The 21677-nt window shown below is 48.2% G+C and overlaps 1 pseudogene; it reads left to right on the plus strand.

Moving 5' to 3' along the window:
- The first annotated feature begins 3222 nt into the window (after positions 1 to 3222).
- Positions 3223 to 7826, plus strand: LOC120693495 (annotated as a pseudogene).
- Positions 7827 to 21677: the final 13851 nt, after the last annotated feature.

Genomic DNA, 21677 nt, shown 5'->3' on the forward strand with positions numbered 1-21677 from the left:
ATGATAATATCGTGCGACCACCACATGTTCGATTGATTGTTTGTGAGACTTCAGGTGCTAGTGCTAGGCTTTGCATGTAGCAGATGGTTCACTTCTATGTTGAACAGTTTTGGGTTCACCACGGCATAAATACAGATTAAATTCTCGGTGACGGGACTGTATTAGATCATAGCTAGTAAGACACTGCTATCGCCTTCCCATTTTATGTTTTTTCCTAACTATGTTGGCATCAGTTGCTGTGAAGTATGAACTCAGCTTGTCTTTGGATTTTATATGGCTTCCTGAACCTTGAAGGTGCCGACAGATTTGTCTGTGAATGTGATTGGTGCAAAAAGAAGTTACTTGAGTAGATTGATTATATTGTTCTGCAACACCTTTGGAATATTTTGATAATTTGATTGGGTAGAGCACTGCCTGTAGCAGGTCGCTTTTTTCAAAATAGGACACTTGGGGTTTTATTTTCCAAGCTTAAAAGCCACAGGCCTTTACACATTGCATTCCTTTTACTCCTCCATTTTGATAGTTACACGTCAAGGAAACAGGCTCCACTTGGTCTTCCTTAGTTGTCTGATCCCAGAAAGTGCTAAAGGTAACCTAGTTTGTTGGTCGCACTAGAAAGATCCTTGTCTAGATTCTCCTACAAGGCAGCTTGCACAAGTAGTGTTTGTTAAACTTGTCATTTGGGAATTAAAATCATATTCATTTAGCTCTTTTTTTTCTCGAACACGCAGGAGAGCTGCGCATCTTTGTATTAAGAGAGGTATTCATTTGCTCTACTTGTCTAGTAGTCTAGTATTAGTTCTGATGGTACCGTATTGCTTTTTGTGGTCCTGAATCCTGATTATAGCCTACAGTCTACAACTACAATATTCTGACTTTCTGAGTCATGCTTTTATCATTCTTCCCTTTTGTTCCTACATCCCTTCTGTGTTGTTAGACATCAACTATATTTTTCTGTTTAGTTAATCAGTTTTACCCAGTAAGTTCTGAGTATGCTCGATTAGCTACAAAGGATCATACTGTCATCATGATTATGTGGGAAACATCTGTGCAGGAAGAAAGGTACTTTGTCTCTTTATTTCTGCACTAGACGAAATGCATATCACAACATCATCCTAGGGATGACTTGTTTTGGCAACAATTGTCTGCTCATCATGAGGGGTTCATCTCGACAGTTTGAAAAAAAATAACTAAGGAGTTCGTGAGGTCGTAAAAGGAAAAACTTGTGTACAGTAGGACAAGGGAATCCTTGTGCAGGTAAGGAGGGCCAAAGGATGCTAGCCCAGTTGGTTAGTCACTCCGGCGGCACCCCTCAGGTCCTGAGTTCGACTCCCCGTGGGAGCGAATTTCAGGCTGAGGGTAAAAAAATCCCCTCGCTGGCCCCGTGTGCCAAAGCACTGGTTGTGAGACGGCCCAGGTCGGCCTGATGACCCTTACATGGCCCAGGCATAGTTCCCAGGGGTTACGTCTCCCAGTGTCAGGGCGGGGCCAGGGTTCGGGGATTTTCTCGATCGGGGAAGCCGAGGCTTCTTCTTAAGTTAATACCGGTGGGGCGGTCTTTCCCCACCCGGCCGAGTTTTTTTTTGTGCAGGTAAGGAGGTGTTGTTGCCTGTTTGCTCTTCATAGTACTCCAGAAAAGCCGCATTTCTCAATATCAATCCGTCCTCAGATGTATTTGTCTTTTCATTATTTTGTGTCACCCATGAAGCCAAAAGATTATTTAGTATATGGAGCCTTGGAGGCTCAGTTGGATTGACCACAATTGACCTGCATGGATATGAGGCGGCCACTGGACATGTCAACATGGATAAACCAAATTTTTGCTGTGTTGATCCAATGATGCACATATCTATGCAATAATGCATCTAAAAGATAAAAAGATTGATGGTCGGTGAAGCATGCTGGTAGATCTTTTTGGTGAAGTGAACAAATATATGATGAACCAGACTCATGCAGTCATGCCTAAGGGGAGTGTTTGGTAAGATTCATACTGTATATTTGACACATTTTTTCTTTACCTCCAATGGTACTGGATAGTTTTTGCCTCCGGATATGGTTTTATCTGCGTTTTACTGAATTATACTAAACTTTCATATGCAGGTTTCCATTTCGCTATTTCTTTTGAAATAGAAACTGTCCTCTTTGTTCTTGAGAACCATAATAGCATGTGCTTATATTAATCATCAGTTATGGATCAGCACATAAATAAAAAAACTCGAGCCCTGAGGGAAAGACATCCCACAAGGCATTGCATTAAGAAGAAGTTTATCTTTGATCTGCAGGGTCAAGAAAAGCTCAGAACGCAAAACTGCCCAGACATGCTTGCAGCATGTATAACCCTGGGGACGGATAACTAAGAGAGGAGCCCCTTGGGCTTCTTAATTCACCCTAGGGAATGCCTAAAACCATAGGGAAACTTGCATTTTCCAGTAGTGTATGGTTGAACCCTGTTTGGTAGCCTCACAACCGGAGGACCTATCCACCATGCTATTTGCACAGCACACAGTGGAAAAATGTTCTCTCTCTAAGAATCCTGCTTGTTGATTGTATGCACAACACACCCTGGATAGGAGTTTCAACACATGGTAGATGTGATGCACAGCTTTTTTTTTTCTTTTACAAGTTGGACAGTTACAAGTTGCTTATATAGAAAAATATTGAGGTTGGATGACTACAACTCTACAAAGTAGGGCACGTGAAGGACATTTACCATAATTAAAGAAACAAGGTCCATGCGGACAAAGTATTAATTAGTATTTCCTGTGACCCATGGGTGTTCATTATTTGTGATATCGCGTTACTTTTAAATGTTCAACGAATGCATAATGCTTGCACAGGGTGTAATGGCTACCAACATCAACATGCACATTACTGGTTCCTCACATAAGCTGCACTTTTTTTATAAAAAAAAATGTTGTTGCTGAAACTTGATTGGCATGAGACAAGAAAAGCCCTTTCATCTAATTTCATGGAACACTGCTGGATATTATAAATTTTAGAAGGGCGGGCTTGGTGCAGCGGTAGAGCCTACCGTCTGTAACCGGAAGGTCCCAGGTTCGAGCCCCAGCCTCTGCACATTTGTGTGGGTAAGGCTTTGGGCTTAAAAACAACCCTTCCCCAGACCCCGCACAGTGCGGGAAGCCTACGGCACTGGGTACGCCCTTTTTAGTAAAATTCACTTTAGTTTGCTATAACCGGACTACTATACAACGGTAGACGTACTGTTTGTTTTGTAACTAATCTAGATCGTTAAAGGTATAATGATATGAGCATACATATGTTATTCATATCTCAACAACTACATTTACCTTTGAGAGTCTACCTGAGTATAGCCTTTTAGTTAGTTAAACTGGGAGCTTGAGGATAGCCTTTAGAGAATTTCAAAAGCTTCTACGTTCCAAGCTGTCTATAGACTAGCTAATAGTTGGTTCTAAAAACATTAGATCAGATCATCAAAACACGAGGGCAAGAAGGTTAGGTTGCTATGAACAAGCTTAGGTCTGTTAGTTATCTTACACATTTTATAGTAGCTAGACTCTCCTTAACTCGATAGGCTTAATCATCGCATCAGTGATCTATGGACTAGATCACTAGATGAATAAGGCAGAGGGCATGATGCTGTCATGGAGGGCTTCAGATCCAATTGTAGCTTTGCAAAGCTTGTCTTGCAAGCACCCTACAGCATGGCACCAAGACATGCCCCCACAGAATAATATGTTATGTCCTTTGTCTATCTCCCTATATATACCCCTGCCATTCCATTAAAGTCATCTTGTAAAGCACAATGGAAGTTTTTCTGCTGCTGCTGCTTGTTGTTTTCTCTCTTTCCTTTGCCGTTTATCCCATTCAAACTACTACAGGGTCTCATGCAGATGTACAATTTTTCATGGAATTTGCCGTCCTTTTTATCTTTTGATCAAATCCTATGTTCACATTACGTATGTTTTCTTTTTGTTGCCTTGCAGGTTCACATTGTGTATTTGGGCCACAACAATGGCCTCAGTCCTTCTCTAACTTCACAGTCCCATCTGCAACTTCTGTCAAGAGTCTTTACGAAGTAATTGTTTCTCTTTTCTCCTCCTATAGTTGTTGGTGTAAAAATCAAGGGAACTAACAAAATACATGCTCAGATTATCGTACAGTTAAAGTTTACCAAATGTAGTGCAAAAACTTCTTCCTTTATTGAACAGTTCTAATCTAAATTTTATCAGACAATCATGTATATTACTGCGTGTGTCAGGTAATAAAGGTAACACTTTAGTAAGAAAATGTAATGTAATGTAAGCTAACCGTTTAAACTGTATTTGTGTCGTAGTACACAACTGTTATGTTTGCTCCCATACATTCTCAAGTTATGCACCATGCTTAACTTCAAGCAATTCAGTTATTGCTTTGGAAAATTCAGATGCTTTAGTCTGATTGGTAAAAAAAAGTATATTAAAGACACTTCCGCACTCAACATGGCAGGCCGGATGAAGCAAAACAAGCTATTCTGTACAGCTACAGCTGTGGATTCACTGGTTTTGCTGCACTGCTCAATTCAACACAGGCTTCTACCTTGTCAGGTAGACTGCATCCGTTGCTTGTTGTCAGAAAATGCACACATGTACCACGTGTAGTTCAATTCATTATCGACGTGCACTTACGAGAAACCTCATGATCGTTACAAGCAGAAACAGAAGGGGTCATATCAGTATTCAGGAGTAGGATACTGGAGCTCCATACAACACGGAGCTGGGATTTCATGGGCCTCAATCTGCACATGCAAATGGAGCAGTCATCCCAAATGCATTTGAAATTTGGAGATGATGTTATCGTCGGCGTCCTTGATACAGGTATATGTTCATGTCCCTGAAATGCTACATCCTGCATCTATACCGGCGGGCTCATATTTTTTTCCCTGCACTTAGTATATGGTTCCCAAATATTCGTCCACAAATTTAAAGTAGCTGGAGCCTGGAGATAATTGATAGGTGATCCCTCATTCCTGCATAGAATTGAGCAATCTTGACATGAAAGATAAAATGATTACTATGATCCTAGCATGCCCTGCAAAGATCTGAAGTTGAAATTTCTGGAGCACTCATTCTTTTTAGTTGCTACAAAGTGTGGTCCTTGACGTTCCACTTGGATGCTTGAGACATTTGATCTTTTCATGTGTCCTCAGGAGTTTGGCCTGAATCAGAAAGCTTCAGGGATGACCCCCACTACGGCCCCATCCCATCGTCATGGCGAGGCACGTGCGTGAAAAGGCGACTCCTTCGACCCGGCCACCGCATGCAACCGCAAGCTCATCGGCGCGCGCTACTACCTCACCGGCATCGAGAGCGAGCTCGGCCCGCTGGACACCAGCGACGGCGCGGAGTACCGGTCGCCGCGCGACCGCGTGGGCCACGGCACGCACACGGCGTCCACGGCCGTGGGGGGCGTGGCGCCCAATGCCAGCTACTTCGGCCTGGGCCGCGGCGCCGCGCGCGGGGGCGCGCCCAGGGCGCGGCTCGCGGTGTACAAGGTGTGCTGGTACAAGGACCTGACGGGCCGGTGCAGCGACGTCGACATCCTGGCCGCGTTCGACGACGCGCTGTGCGACGGCGTGCACGTGGTGTCGGCGTCCCTGGGCTCGTCCCCGCCGCTGATGCCGCTGTTCGCGACGAGCACCGAGATCGGGGCGTTCCACGCGATGCAGCGCGGCGTCGTGACGGTGTTCTCGGCCGGGAACGACGGGCCGGACGCGTCGATGGTGCAGAACGTGTCGCCGTGGGGGCTCACCGTCGCCGCCAGCACCATCGACAGGAGGTTCCCGACGGTGATCACGCTCGGGAACAACGCCTCCATCGTGGGAGAGAGCTTCCTTGTGAGAGACATGAAGAAGCGCCTGGTAGAGAGCAGCAGCGTCTTCACCGATGGGTAATCTCCATCCTGCCCTCCAGTGTGCTTGTCCATACAATAAGCATTAGCATCTGACGAGGGCATACCTCGTTTTGCTTGTGGACGAAGGACGTGTGCGTTCGAGCAGCTGATCAACCGCACGGCGGCGTCGGGGAAGATCGTGCTGTGCTTCGCCACCATGGGAATGGTGTCCAGCGAGGGCGCGGTGCTGGCGGTGTACGCCGGCAAAGGCGAAGGCGTGATCTTCGCCAACACCATCAGCCGGAAACTGAGCCAGGACAACTTCTGGCCCACGGTCCACGTCGACCTGCACCAGGGCACCCAGATCCTCTACTACATCCGCGCCACCAGGTGCTTCACTTAGCCAATCATGCCATGGACCAAAAGCAAAGCCGGTCTTGCTGTTGCCTTTCTAACTGCGGTGATGCGAACAGGAACGCGACGGTGCACATTTCTCCGAGCAAGACCGTCGTCGGCAAAACGCCGGCGCCGACCGTGGCCTACTTCTCTTCCAGAGGGCCGAGCTCCATCACTCCCAACATCCTCAAGGTACTCACTGCCTGCTACAGTACTCCTGAGCAAATATGGCCCGGTGTCGGCACTGGGCTCGGCCCATTATGATTGCTCGTGAGGAAACTGTTCCGTGATCATGGCAGCCCGATGTCACTGCTCCCGGGGTGAACATTCTGGCGGCATGGCCGCCCAAATCTTCGCCGACGGTGCTCCCCCTGGACAAGCGCTCCACGAACTGGGCACATCTCCGGCATCGCCGCGCTCATCAAGTCCGTGCACCCGACCTGGTCGCTGGCAGCCGTCAAGTCCGCGCTCATGACCACAGGTCTCCACTGCTCTTGCTAGTACCAGTTGGCTTTCTTTCTTTAATTTGCACCGTCGTCTCTACCCCATTGTTTAGATTCTTTCAAAATTCTAAAATTTTACAAGATTTCCCATCATATCAAATTTTTAACTCATATATACATGAAGTATTAAATGGAGCTAAACAAAATAACTAATTATCCAGTTTGTCTATAATTTGCGAGACGAATTTTTCGAGCCTAGTTAACCCATGACAAGACAATAATTATCAAATACAAACAAAAGTACTATCAAGGTCTAATCTTGTTTTCGTGCAGCGTACATGTACGACGACACGTCCGACGTGATGCTGGCCGGCGGGACGCTGAAGGCGGCGGACGCCTTCGACGTCGGCGCGGGGCACGTGGACCCGCTCCGCGCGCTGGACCCGGGCCTGGTCTACGACGCCGGCGCGCGCGACCACTTGTTGTTCCTCTGCAGCCTGGGCTACACGGCGGCGCAGATCCGGCAGATGGTGCTCCCGGGCTCGTCGCTCGACACGAGCTGCCCCGGCGGCGGCGCGCCCCACGCCGCCGACCTCAACTACACGGCCATCGTGCTCCCGGACCTGAGCGCGCCGGTGACCGTGAAGCGGACGGTGACCAACGTGGGCGCGAACCGCGGCGCCGTGTACCGCGCCGCGGTGGCCAGCCTGCAGGGCGCGCGCGCCGAGGTGTGGCCGCCGGAGCTGGCCTTCTCCCCGTACCACGGCGGCGACACGGCCTCCTACTACGTGTGCGTCACCCCCGCCAAGCCGTCGCGCGGGCGGTGACTTCGGCGAGATCGTGTGGTCCGACGGCTTCCACCGCGTCCGCACGCCGCTGGTCGTCAGGGTGACCAACCTCCCCGACGACGGCGTCCGGGCCGCCGCCGCCGCCGCCGCCGCCACGCGCGACCGCGACAGCCACGGCGCCACCGATTATCTGCAGGCCGCCGCCTAGCCCCGCTGCCTCCGTCAGAACTCGTTCGATTGCAGATATTTCGCGCGTGCGTGCGTGAGTGTGTGTGGATTACATCTCGTCAGACTTTTCCGCGCCCATTTTTTTCTTGGGCTGTGTTCAGTCGCTCCAAAATTTCCAAATTTTCCGTCACATCGAAATCACATCGAAATCACATCGAAACATTAAATATAATAAATAAGACATGCATGGAACACTAAATGTGGGTAAACAAAACAATTTATTGCACAATTTGGATGTACGTTACGAGATGAATCTTTTGAGCCTAGTTAGCCTATGATAGGACAATATTTATCACATACAAACGAAAAGTACTACAGTGCTTTTCAGCTTCACTTTTCGTAAAATGTTCGCATCTAAACACAGCCTTGGTAGTGTGTGTGGGGGTGCCATTGGTGGGGACAGACAGATTTTTGCCAGAAAAATCCCGGGGGTTGCTGTAAGTCGGCCGATCCTTCTCCAGCAGGTCGTGCAGGAGACGAGACGGTCAGAGCTGCAGCTGCAAGCCTGCAATCATGCCCGGATTATTGTATGCCACTGGTTTGATGATTCACCTTGAGCTTTGGGAGCATTGATGGCGACGCTCTCGCTCCTTCTGGGACGGCGAGGAGGGGGAAGGGAATTTGTGCAAGGCACGGCGAGCCAGGCCGGGCCCTATCAGGCGAGCAACTCGTTTACGCACTGCATCTTCTGAATCAAGGCCGAGTGTAGCTTTCAGTGGGTTTTCAGGTTTGCTCACACTGTTACAGTAGGATCAAGTCAAATTGTCAAAAAGAATAATTGGGGACAATTCAGCGAGGCCGACAACGGGTGCTGATCCATCCATGTCTGAGTGAATCCATGCCTGAGTGAATCACTGAATCTCTCGTCCGTGTCAGAGGGTGACCACTCTGACGCTGACTTGCTGCGAGGTGGCGCTAGGCGAACGGGGTGGCGCGCGCATCCTTCATCGCCTTTTCTATGCCGCTGGTGCTACGTTGGTGCTACGTTCGGCAGCTCCACCTGTCTATGCCGCGCCGGAAGGCTGGTGTTGGGCCTCTGCCTTGAGAAGCAACACTCACTGGAGCAAACGAAGCTGTTGGAATATAAGTGAATTGCCCATCTCTCCCCATCAGCTTAAGCTTTTGGGTTGAACTGGTCGGTGCATGCAACTCAATATGGTATCAAAGCCAGAGGTCTCGAGTTCGAATCCTGGTTAGCGCGATTAAATAAAATAATTGCTGCTCGCTCCTATTCCACGTCTGAGGCCTGAGGGAGCCTCCACGTGAGGGGGAGTGTTGGAATATAAGTGAATTGCCCACCTCTCACCATCAGCTTAAGCTTTTGGGTTGAACTGGTCGGTGCATGCAACTCAATAGAAGCGATTATAATCAGGCGCACGAAGTGGAACCTCGCAATAGAAGCAGCAACAAATAGGTTGGTCACCAAGAGCACCACCAGTGGCAGCTGGCGACGCACAACAGCTACGCCTTGAGTGTGGGGAGCGCAGGATGCAAATGGGGAGTTAGAAGAAGACTTGGAGCAAGGGGACCAGCACAGGATGCAAAGTACTTATCTAGACAGTAAACCAGTGACATAAATGGATAGATCTAGATCTCAGGAATCCAACAAATTTGGTTTCATATTTTTTCCAACACTCCCATGATATACTATGATTTTTCTAAGTTCTAGGACATTTTCTGAAACAGAAAAAGGTAGAGGTAACTTTGCGCATAGCCCTACACTTTCAAGAAATAAACCCACTGCCTTTTCTACACTATTCACATGAGTCTTATGCTTTGCAAAGTGTCGGTGTCCTGACCCAATGGCCTGGCACCAACTAGTGATGCTGCTGCGTGTCCCTAGTCCTAAATGGTTGATGCAAGAGGCAACACAATCACGCACGGGTTTATTCTGGTTCCGGCCGCGGGGCCGTACGTCCAGCAAAGGGGTGTGCGGGTGCACTGTACTGTCTTGCACCGGGGGTGCCTGTAGTAGGGGGTACAAGCGAGGCGAGAGAGGGAGGGAAGCTTCCAAGTCTCTGTTAGAGGAGAAGTTGATTGAGGCGAGTGCCAATATCAGGGCTCAAGAGCACGTGTGCTCTGTGAGTGGTGCTGAGGGTAACGTTCCTCCCCGCTGGATAAGATAGAGCCCGCCTCCCCCTTTTATAGACACAAGGAGGGGCGGTGTACATGTACAGGGAGATCGCGGAAGTCGTTGTCTTCCCTCCGAATCGCGGGGGTGCAGTGGTCGAGCACTGTAGAAAGTACACTGTGGGGTATGACGCTTGGCGTGGTAGTCGTCCTAGGCGTCGTCCTTGGCCTTGCGGAGATCACGCCGGCGTCCTAGCAGCTCCAGCGGGCGGCGTGGTGGTCACTGTGGAGAGTACCATTCCCTGCGTTCGACGTGGCGGCGCTCCGAGGGTCCTGCAGGCGGGGGTCCTGCCCTGGTCAAGGTCGGGGCCGCTTCCGAGGGTCGTGCCCATGCCGTTCGAGGGTTCCGCGGGGGGGGGGGGGGGGATGGGGGAAGTACAAGGGAAGTACAGGGAGTTGGCAGCACAGTGGTTGGAGCAGTGCCGAGCACGTCTCGCACAGCATCGCAGGTTCCCACAGTGGTGCCGCAGCGTTCGGAATGGCGGAGCAGTGGCCGGAGTTGGCGAACGGGACTCCGGTCACAGCCACTGTTGGGAATGGAGGCCTGACGTCGTCTGACCCGGGCGCTGCGGATGAGTGGTTGGCATTTAATGCTTCCTTACGGCGGGCGGGTGAGCGGAAGGGCCGCTTGTCCTTTCCGTCGAGGGGTGGCCTCGAGCGAGGCGGAGACGATCCGCTCCCCCGAGGGTAGGATCCCTACCCTCGAGCGAGGCGGAGTCATCTGCTCTCTCGAGGGTAGGCTCGCTACCCTCGAGCGAGGCGGAGATGCGGGGCGCCTTCGATGGTCTCGGCAGGAGGCCCTCGAGCGAGACGGAGATTGCCCCGCGGGTTCGAGGGGTGTGTGGATGGGCCGCACTGTGTACTTAGACCATGAATTGGACTTCTTTGAGTCCTTTCCTTTCCTCCGGATAGGAAGAAGGATGTAGGCCTTCGTGGGCCCGATTGCCTAACGTACAGCGCGGTCCGAGGGTAGGACTCCTCGAATCATCCAGTCGAGGTACTGGGTGCGCCAGTCTCATGGAAGCGGGGCCTCGTCGATCTCCATTGCTTCAGCCTCGTCCGCAGAGGTCTCGAAGTCAGTTTCCATGGCCTCAGGCTCCTACGTCGAGGCAGGATTCTTGAAGTCAACAGACGACTTGGTGAGGTCACGGGAAAAGACGTTCGGGGGAACGGTGGTCCGCCCGGACGCAATCTTGGCTAGTTGGTCCGCTTCCTCGTTGTACTTGCGCACGATGTGGTTGAGCTCGAGCCCGTCGAACTTGTCCTCGAGGTGACGTACTGCGTTGCAGTACGCCTCCATTTTTTCGTCGTGGCAGCTTGCCTCTTTCATCACCTGATCGGTGATGAGCTGGGAGTCCCCCCGGACGTCGAGACGCTTGATGCCGAGTTCGATGACGATGCGGAGACCGCTAAGAAGGGTCTCGTACTCCGTCATGTTGTTGGACGCTGGGAAGTGCAAACGCACCACGTAGCGCATGTGCTCCCCGAGGGGTGAGACGAAAAGCAGGCCCGCGCCTACGCCGGTCTTCATCACCGACCGGTCGAAGTACATGAGCCAACATTCCGCTTGAATCTGGGGTGGGGGCAGCTGAGTGTCGGTCCACTCGGCTATGAAGTCTGCCAAGATCTGGGATTTGATCGCCTTGCGAGGTGCATAGGTGAGGGTCTCTCCCATCAGCTCCACTGACCACTTGGCTATCCTACCCGTGACCTCCCGGCTGTGGACTATTTTCCCGAGGGGGAAAGATGAGACCACGGTGACGGGGTGGGCCTCGAAGTAGTGGCGCAGCTTACGTCGAGCCAAGATCACTGCATAGAGCAGTTTCTGGATCTATGAATATCGTGTCTTGGTTTCAGACAGCACTTCACTGATGAAGTATACCGGCCTCTGGACAGGTAGAGCGTGTCCCTCCTCTTGTCGTTCCACAACGATAGCCGCGCTGACGACCTGAGTTGTGGTTGCCACGTATAGGTAGAGGGGCTCGCCGTCCACTGGTGGTGTTAGGATCGTAGCGCTTGTAAGCGACGTCTTGAGTTTGTCGAGGGCCTCCTGGGCCTCGGGGGTCCACAAGAAGCGTTCGGACTTCCTCAGGAGTCGATACAGAGGCAAGCCTTTCTCGCCGAGGCGCGAGATGAATCGGCTAAGGGACGCCAGGCATCCCATGACCCTCTGTACCCCCTTTAGGTCACGGATCGGTCCCATCCGAGTGATGGCCGAGACTTTCTCAGGGTTGGGTTCAATGCCCTGCTGGGAGACAATGAAGCCCAAGAGCATGCCTCGAGGGACTCCGAACACGCACTTTTCGTGGTTGAGCTTCACCCCCTTAGTCTTAAGGCAATCAAACGGGATCCTGAGATCGGCTACCAGGTCGTCCGCCTTCCTAGATTTTACGACGATGTCGTCGACATATGCCTCTACGGTGCGCCCGATATGGTCTCTAAACACGTGGAGCATGCACCGTTGGTACGTAGCTCCGGCGTTTCTAAGGCCAAAGGGCATCGTGACGTAGCAGTACATGCCGAAAGGGGTAATAAAAGAAGTCGCGAGCTAGTCGGACTCTTTCATCTTGATTTGGTGGTAACCGGAATACGCATCAAGAAAGGATAACAGCTCGCATCCCGCAGTTGAATCAACGATTTGATCAATACGTGGCAAAGGAAAGGGAACCTAAGGACATGCTTTATTTAAACTAGTATAATCTACACACATCCTCAACTTCCCACTCTTTTTCTTAATTAAGACAGGGTTAGCAAGCCACTCGGGATGGAATACCTCCTTAATGAATTCGGCCTCCAGAAGCTTGTGCACCTCCTCGCCGATCGCACGCCTCTTGAGCTCGTCGAAGCGCCACAGGCATTGCTTGACCGGCTTGGAGTTCGGCAGGATATCAAGGGAGTGCTCGGCGACCTCCCTCGGGATGCCAGGCATGTCCGAGGGGCTCCACGCGAAGATGTCTGCGTTGGCGCGAAGGAAGTCAACGAGCACCACTTCCTATTTGCTATCGAGGGTGGCGCTGATCTTCAGCGTCTTGCCGTCGGAGGTCTTCGGGTTGAGGGGAACGTCCTTGGTGCTCTCGGTAGGCTCGAAGGTGCTCGCATGCCGCTGCTTGGAGTCCATGGCCTCTTTGGCCATCCCTTGCAGCTGCGCGGCGAGGGCCTCGTCGAGCGCCAAAGCCTCGGCGTGCTCGACGCACTCGACGTCGCACTCGTAGGCGTGCTCGAACGAGGAGCCGACGGTGATGACACCCTTCGGGCCCGGTATCTTCAGCTTGAGGTAGGTGTAGTTAGGGGATGGCCATGAACTTGGTGTAGCAGGGACGGCCAAGGATGGCGTGGTAGGCTCCCCGAAACCCCACCACCTCGAAGGTGAGCACTTCCTTGCGGACATGATGTTGAGGCTGCTACCCCGATGGCCTGGCACCAACTAGTGATGATGCTGCGTGTCCCTAGTCCTAGATGGTTGATGCAAGAGGCAACACAATCACGCACGGGTTTATCCAGGTTCCGGCCGTGGGGCCGTACGTCCAGCAAAGGGGTGTGCGAGTGCACTGTACTGTTGTGGCAGCCCCGCCCAAATTAATCCGGCTTAAGTGTGCTAACCATTACCGAAACAGTAACTAGGGTTAACACGCACTTAAAACGGAGTAATCCGGCAGTGCTGTCGGGTAAAATCCCGATTAAACCACTTGAACAGGAGCGACAAAACAGTCCAGAGAATGCAACATTCCACAAATTTTACAGCATAGAGTATGAAATTAAATTATTATTACAAACCAAGTTTGAATTCACAAAAGTATAACAGAGTTTAAGTTTGACGGAAAACGAACGATAGTCTAGCGACGAAAACAAGACGTCATGATGAAGCCCGTACATGACGTCAGCCACATCCTCAGATGTACCACCTGAAAAACAAAGCCACAAGCAAGGCTGAGTATACTAATACTCAGCAAGGCTTACCCGACTAAGGGTATACTTAGCCCTTTATCTAGACATGCAAGGCTTTTGGCTTGAGGGTTTGTTTGCCGAAAGGCAGTAAAGAGTAGATCCTTAATTTTATATTTTAGCTTTCAGGTTCTAGTTCAATTAACCATTCTAGATGAGCATCTATCCAATAGCATACATGGGGGAAACAATTATCTTTCATCATCCAATCAACCATATTCATCATCATCATCTTTCACTTCTTACTCTATGTGGCAAAAGGGTTAAGCAGTCCCATTATCCGTGAGAGGCGGACGATTCGAATCGAATTTGTTAACCTTGCAAGGCAGACCTAAACACACGTCACGTGGTTACTCACAGAGTCACACGTGCAACATTTCCCCTTTCTTTCCGGGTTGTGGATCAGGGTCATCGTCCTCGACTACAGAGTACGACGACTCTGCACCCGCATGTGCGCGCATGAGAAACGACGTTCAAAGAAGGTGAGGGAGAAGTCCACTCGCCGGTCCAATCAGGTACTTAAGCTTACCGATTACCATATTCTCGGCATGTGTCTAGTACGTTCAAACGCTTAACCACCACTACCACACACTGCGGCCTTATCAAATTTCACTAAACAGACGGGGCATCACAAGTACCACAGCCCCGCCCGTAGATCTTATAGTTGTAGCAGGTGTTAAACAACCAACTCCTATAATTCTCGCGAGTGACAGGAAATCACTCGACTTCTACCGAACATTTAGCTTAGCCAACTAGCGACCTACACATACTAGTGTTCAAGCATAGGTACCTAGGATTATGCAACTAAGGTTCCAGTCAACTCCTGTAAACTTAAATGCACAAAATAGATAGGAACAATAATAAGTTGCATAAATTTAAAATAGTAGGACATGCTCCGGGGCTTGCCTGGGATTAACACTAGGTTAGTGTTAGTTAGAGAACAACTGCTCGGCGAGCACCTTCCTTCGGTCATGCACATCGGGATCCATCCATCCATCTTCTAGATGTGCCCACCATTCACCGTCTTCTGGCTCGGCTTCAATGTCACATCCTTCACATGGTACATCTATCGTACCTAAATGAAATGCAGCAATGCATATGTATGAATGCATAGCTCCGAGTTGCTCAACAATGTAGATGTTATTATTTTTCCCTTCACGATAAAGTTGTAGTCCAACATGATGTGAGTTTGGATGTGAACTTCTTAATTAACATTTCCTGGGCAGCCGTTTAAAGAGTAGTATCTAACATTTCTAACTATACAAGGCATCATGATCAACGGCACAAAAGAAGCTCACTAACTTCAAAAACAAGTGGTAGTTGTTTCCGAAAGCAAGTAAATCATGGTTTGCTAAATAAATAACAACTTAGTACACATACAGTAGTAGATTCAGCAAAAATTACATTAAACAGAAGATAAAACAGAGTAATCTATCCTGTAAAAATCAAGCTATTTCATGCAGCCATTTACTCGGAACAATTCAGATATTCAGACTTCACCTAGAGCAAGATTAAATTCTACAGAACAAACCACAACACTTATGAAGCTCAAAAGTTTTCAGAACAGACTTCATATGACTCTTGACACCTCATAAATTTTTCAGAATTTATTTTGCAGATAATTAATTCTGAGAAATTAAACAAAACATACATCAATCTAAAAAGATTCATTTTTAACTTCTGTTCTAATCATGAACTGATGCTCAAACTTCATGCAAAAGCTAATATACTCGATATGAATACTCAAAAATATTTTCATGATTTATCATGAACAGAAACTATTTACCATAATTAAAGTCTACTAAACAAATATTAAATCAAAGAAATAGCTACACATGAGAACTGAGCACAAAATTTTTATAGAAACACTATATTCATATGAGTAATTCACCATAAAAATTTCATTGCAAGATAGGGCCTCAAACAGTAGTTAAGAAAAAGATAAAACCAACTAATATCTATGCACTAGCAACACAAATCAAATTCTACAGCAAAAACTTGCAACTAATGCCTAACATATTATGATTCTACTGCATAGATCTCTTCAAGAGGATTCCAAAACATCAAGATTTGCTATTTTACGAATTTTCTACGAATTGATATTGAATTTCAAAGTTCACAGCAAATCATAACAAACAAGTCCCTATAGCACTATTCCACTGAGTCTTGGGGTTTGCAGACAGCCCCCTGGGCTTCTTCGAATTCCAGCCCGAGGTCCCTGGCGGACATTGAAGAACAGAGGAGAGATTTCGGCCTGGTTTTTGACGAGGAGAGGCACCGGCGGTGGGGGCTAGGTTGGGGAAAAGGTAGAGGGGACTGAGCCGCACCTCTGGGTGTCCTTGGTTCGCGGGGAGGAGGTCCGAGGCGGCGGCTCCACAGGCGCCGGCGGTCGGTGGTGGAACTGTGCCGCGGCAGCGGCGTTCCGGCGAGGGAGAGAGAGCGAGGAGTGGTTGAGGAGCTTCACTGCAACACTAGGGAGCTGTTGGTGTGGTCGTTTTAGGCCGAGAAGGGGTGAAGGAGGGGGCTCCACGGAGAGGGCCGGACGGCGGCGGTCTGGACCATGGCGGCAGCTCGCCGGTGAGGCAGGGAGGGGATGGCTGGGCTCGGGAGCTTCTCTGGGGCGAGAGGGTTCCGTTCCCGGGGTCAATCGGAGCCAGGGAAGGGCGGAAGTGGGAGCTCGACGTGGAGGCCGCGGGCGGCGGCGCCATGGACGCGACGGCGAGCTCCCTGGCGCAGGGAAAAGCTCGGCTCGGCTCTGGGGAAAGGGAAAGGAGTGGAGAGAGGGTCAAACACGTCTGCTGCGCGGCCCAAAGGGGAGGAGACGGCTGAGGGCGCAGGGAGATGGAGTTAGGCGCACGGCACGGCGCGTCGTCGCCGTGGCGCTTCGAGCGGCCATCCTCGGCGTATGTGCAGGGAGATGGCACCGCGTGGAGAGACCGAGAAGCATCGGGGAGGAACTAGGGAAGGGGCGAGGGCCGGGGCTCAGCGCGTGGCCGACGGCGCAGGCGTGAGGCGGCGAACGGCGCCGGCACGGCGTCACAGCTAAAACAGAGAGGGAGGAGATGGAGTGAGGGCAAAACTGTAATTAACTCGAAGTTCTAAAGTTCAGTTCGTAAATTCAATTTTTCTCCTTCTTCTTGGCCTCAAACGAAAAACTTTTGAATATCAAACTTGCTTAAAATTTCGAGATCTACAACTTTCGTTTTAAGAACTTTTTCATTTGAGACTTCGTTTGATAGATAAAAATTGAAACTTGAGTGCATTTGAAAATATCCAATATACTTTGAAATTCAAATTTTTCTCCCACTTTTGTGTAGCAACTCGAAAAACTTTGAACACGAAAGTTGTTCGTCTTTTGAAATCCTACAACTTTGGTTTTGGACAAAAATTCATTTGAGCTATATTTTAGAAATTATTTTCAAAGCAGATTAGTTTGAAATTTAACAGATAAATTGAATCTTTGAACACTACGGTTCAAAGGACCTGTCATTTTATGTTTAAACTTTTATTTTCTCTCTTTGATTCAACAAGACTTTGATTTACATGTTTTTAGAGAGACGCCTATTTGTTTTCATATGTATACTTACATTAGTTTAAAAATTATTTACGGTTTCTGACATATGCAACTATACACATACACATGCATGCACACATAAATGTATTCGATTCCATTTTTTTGGTTGATTATGCATGATATCATATTTAATATTTATTGCTTAGCATTTTAAAACTCTGGGATGTTACAGCCTACCCCCCTTAAAAAGAATCTCGTCCCGAGATTCCGATGAAGTGGTTCATTAGAATTGATATAGGATAACAAAATGGAACACATACAAAAACTTGGAGCTCTCATGAGGATGAAATGCGGAGGTGGAATAGAGGTGTGAAGATCAATGCAGTAGGGCCGCATTCACATAAATCAAAGATACCAACGCTCCGCCAATGACAAAATCGTGCAACCTCCATTGTTCAGCACAAGCAGAGGTGTACTGGTTGTCATGGTACCAGATGACCGTCCAAGTACAAGCCCACATGCACCAAAACAAAATAGATAGATACACGAGGTCCTTGGTTGTATCGTGGCACCTTAGTTTGTCGCTCATGGACCCATTGCAAAAGAAAATAATTACAAAATCAAGGATATCGCATCTAGATACGGAGGATAGAATAGGAGATCAGAAATGCTTATAAACAGCTAGTCTATTTTTCTCTTTACCAAAGTGCGCATGATCTAACAATGATACTAAATTGCTATTGTGGGATGGTTAAATGCATGGGTATGGAAAGATGCTCATGCATAAAGACATTTCATTTTCTAATGCAGATCACAGATATGCACCTAAATTGATATTATTAACCCATGGCATGTTAGAAAGTTTTGGTGAGTTAACAAGCAGGAACCACACAAGGAAATTTGATAAGAAACATAACATTGTTTGCCATTATCAAATTTTCAAATCAAACATGATATGATATGATACATGCACGTCCTATACGTCCTCACAAAACAAAACAACTGCCAAATGGCTTTGGACTTGCGGGGTTAGCGCCGGTGGCTTGGCACAAATTACGTCTATCCCTATATATATTTAGCCGAATTCTATTCGTTCTTAACCTATCGAAATCGGGGTTAGCGTACCTGCAGGAAATGAACAGCATAAATATATAAATATTCATGACTGGACCCTTCGTGCCAGCATTCACGAACGGCCCCCATGTGTCCTACGCCACATGGGTAACGCATATGCAGTTGCCCACATATTCACCCATACATTACCGTTCACTATAGAAACGGCAGCTATACAATTTCCGCCGTATGGCCAACGTTAACATACGCTACTCAGTGGCATATTCACAAGTTCCTTTACTCCCAATATAATCGACCGATGGTCGGTATATTGGCAGCAGCTCAAGTAGGCCGCTGCTTGAGCACAGCGTTCGGTTCGCATCACCGACGGGAAGGTCAGACTCCCTCAGCTGACTGAGTATACTTTACTCCCAATATATTCAACCGATAGTTGATATATTGACAGCACCTCAAGTAAGCCACTGCTTAAGGACAGCGTTCGGCTCGCATCACCGACGGGAAGGTCAGACTCTCTCAGCTGACTGAGGATCCTTACCTTCTTACCTTAGCGTAGGTGCGTAGTTACAGAATTTAAAGATTGATTGTGCACAAAAGTAAGGTTTGACAAAAATGTAAAGTGCTGGAAGTCAGATATAAATAAACCATAAATAGATAGTCACCTAGCAAAAATTCCCATAATTTCCCCTAGGGCTTTACGAACTATGCTCAATCCTTAACGGACCAACGTATTTGCAATTGCGATTTTTGGTGGTCAAGTTTTAAGAAAACAGGTTTTTAAGGTTTGTGTCACACTCTCGGAACTATGTTTTGCAGCTCTGATACCAGCTGTGGCAGCCCCGCCCAAATTAATCCGGCTTAAGTGCGCTAACCATTACCGAAACAGTAACTAGGGTTAACACGCACTTAAAACGGAGTAATCCGGCAGTGCTGTCGGGTAAAATCCCGATTAAACCACTTGAACAGGATCGACAAAGCAGTCCAGAGAATGCAACATTCCACAAATTTTACAGCATAGAGTATGAAATTAAATTATTATTACAAACCAAGTTTGAATTCACAAAAGTATAACAGAGTTTAAGTTTGACGGAAAACGAACGATAGTCTAGCGACGAAAACAAGACGTCATGATGAAGCCCGTACATGACGTCAGCCACATCCTCAGATGTACCACCTGAAAAACAAAGCCACAAGCAAGGCTGAGTATACTAATACTCAGCAAGGCTTACCCGACTAAGGGTATACTTAGCCCTTTATCTAGACATGCAAGGCTTTTGGCTTGAGGGTTTGTTTGCCGAAAGGCAGTAAAGAGTAGATCCTTAATTTTATATTTTAGCTTTCAGGTTCTAGTTCAATTAACCATTCTAGATGAGCATCTATCCAATAGCATACATGGGGGAAACAATTATCTTTCATCATCCAATCAACCATATTCATCATCATCATCTTTCACTTCTTACTCTATGTGGCAAAAGGGTTAACCAGTCCCATTATCCGTGAGAGGCGGACGATTCGAATCGAATTTGTTAACCTTGCAAGGCAGACCTAAACACACGTCACGTGGTTACTCACAGAGTCACACGTGCAACATTTCCCCTTTCTTTCCGGGTTGTGGATCAGGGTCACCGTCCTCGACTACAGAGTACGACGACTCTGCACCCGCATGTGCGCGCATGAGAAACGACGTTCAAAGAAGGTGAGGGAGAAGTCCACTCGCCGGTCCAATCAGGTACTTAAGCTTACCGATTACCATATTCTCGGCATGTGTCTAGTACGTTCAAATGCTTAACCACCACTACCACACACTGCGGCCTTATCAAATTTCACTAAACAGACGGGGCATCACAAGTACCACAGCCCCGCCCGTAGATCTTATAGTTGTAGCAGGTGTTAAACAACCAACTCCTATAATTCTCGCGAGTGACAGGAAATCACTCGACTTCTACCGAACAATTAGCTTAGCCAACTAGCGACCTACACATACTAGTGTTCAAGCATAGGTACCTAGGATTATGCAACTAAGGTTCCAGTCAACTCCTGTAAACTTAAATACACAAAATAGATAGGAACAATAATAAGTTGCATAAATTTAAAATAGTAGGACATGCTCCGGGGCTTGCCTGGGATTAACACTAGGTTAGTGTTAGTTAGAGAACAACTGCTCGGCGAGCACCTTCCTTCGGTCATGCACATCGGGATCCATCCATCCATCTTCTAGATGTGCCCACCATTCACCGTCTTCTGGCTCGGCTTCAATGTCACATCCTTCACATGGTAGGACCCCCACCTGCAGGACCCTCGGAGCGCCGCCGCATCGAACGCAGGGAACGGTACTCTCCACAGGGACCATCACGCCGCCCGCTGGAGCTGTCAGCACGCCGACGCGATCTCCGCAAGGCCAAGGACGACGCCCAGGACGACTCCCACGCCAAGCGCCATACCCCACAGTGTACTTCCTACAGTGCTCGCCCACTGCACCCCCGCGATTCGTGGGGAAGACGACGACTTCCGCGATCTCCCTGTACATGTACACCGCCCCTCCTTGTGTCTATAAAAGGGGGAGGCGGGCTCCATCTTATCCAGAGGAGAAGAACGTTACCCTCAGCACCACTCACAGAGCACACGCGCTCTTGAGTCCCGATATTGGCACTCGCCTCAATCAACTTCTCCTCTAGCAGAGACTTGGGAGCTTCCCTCCCTCTCTCGCCTCGCTTGTACCCCCTACTACAGGCACCCCCACTGCAAGACAGTTGTAACATCCCAGAGTTTTAAAATGCTAAGCAAGAAATATTAAATATGATATCATGCATAATCAACCAAGAAAATGGAATCGAATACATTTATGTGTGCATGCATGTGTATGTGTATAGTTGCATATGTCAGAAACCGTAAATAATTTTTAAACTAATGTAAGTATACATATGAAAACAAATAGGCGTCTCTCTAAAAACATGTAAATCAAAGTCTTGTTGAATCAGAGAGAAAATAAAAGTTTAAACATAAAATGACAGGTCCTTTGAACCGTAGTGTTCAAAGATTCAATTTATCTGTTAAATTTCAAACTAATCTGCTTTGAAAATAATTTCTAAAATATAGCTCAAATGAATTTTTGTCCAAAACCAAAATTGTAGGATTTCAAAAGACGAACAACTTTCGTGTTCAAAGTTTTTCGAGTTGCTACACAAAAGTGGGAGAAAAATTTGAATTTCAAAGTATATTGGATATTTTCAAATGCACTCAAATTTCAATTTTTATCTATCAAACGAAGTCTCAAATGAAAAAGTGCTTAAAACGAAAGTTGTAGATCTCGAAATT

This window comes from Panicum virgatum, chromosome 9N (assembly GCF_016808335.1).
Source record: "Panicum virgatum strain AP13 chromosome 9N, P.virgatum_v5, whole genome shotgun sequence".
Taxonomy (NCBI): Eukaryota; Viridiplantae; Streptophyta; class Magnoliopsida; order Poales; family Poaceae; genus Panicum; species Panicum virgatum.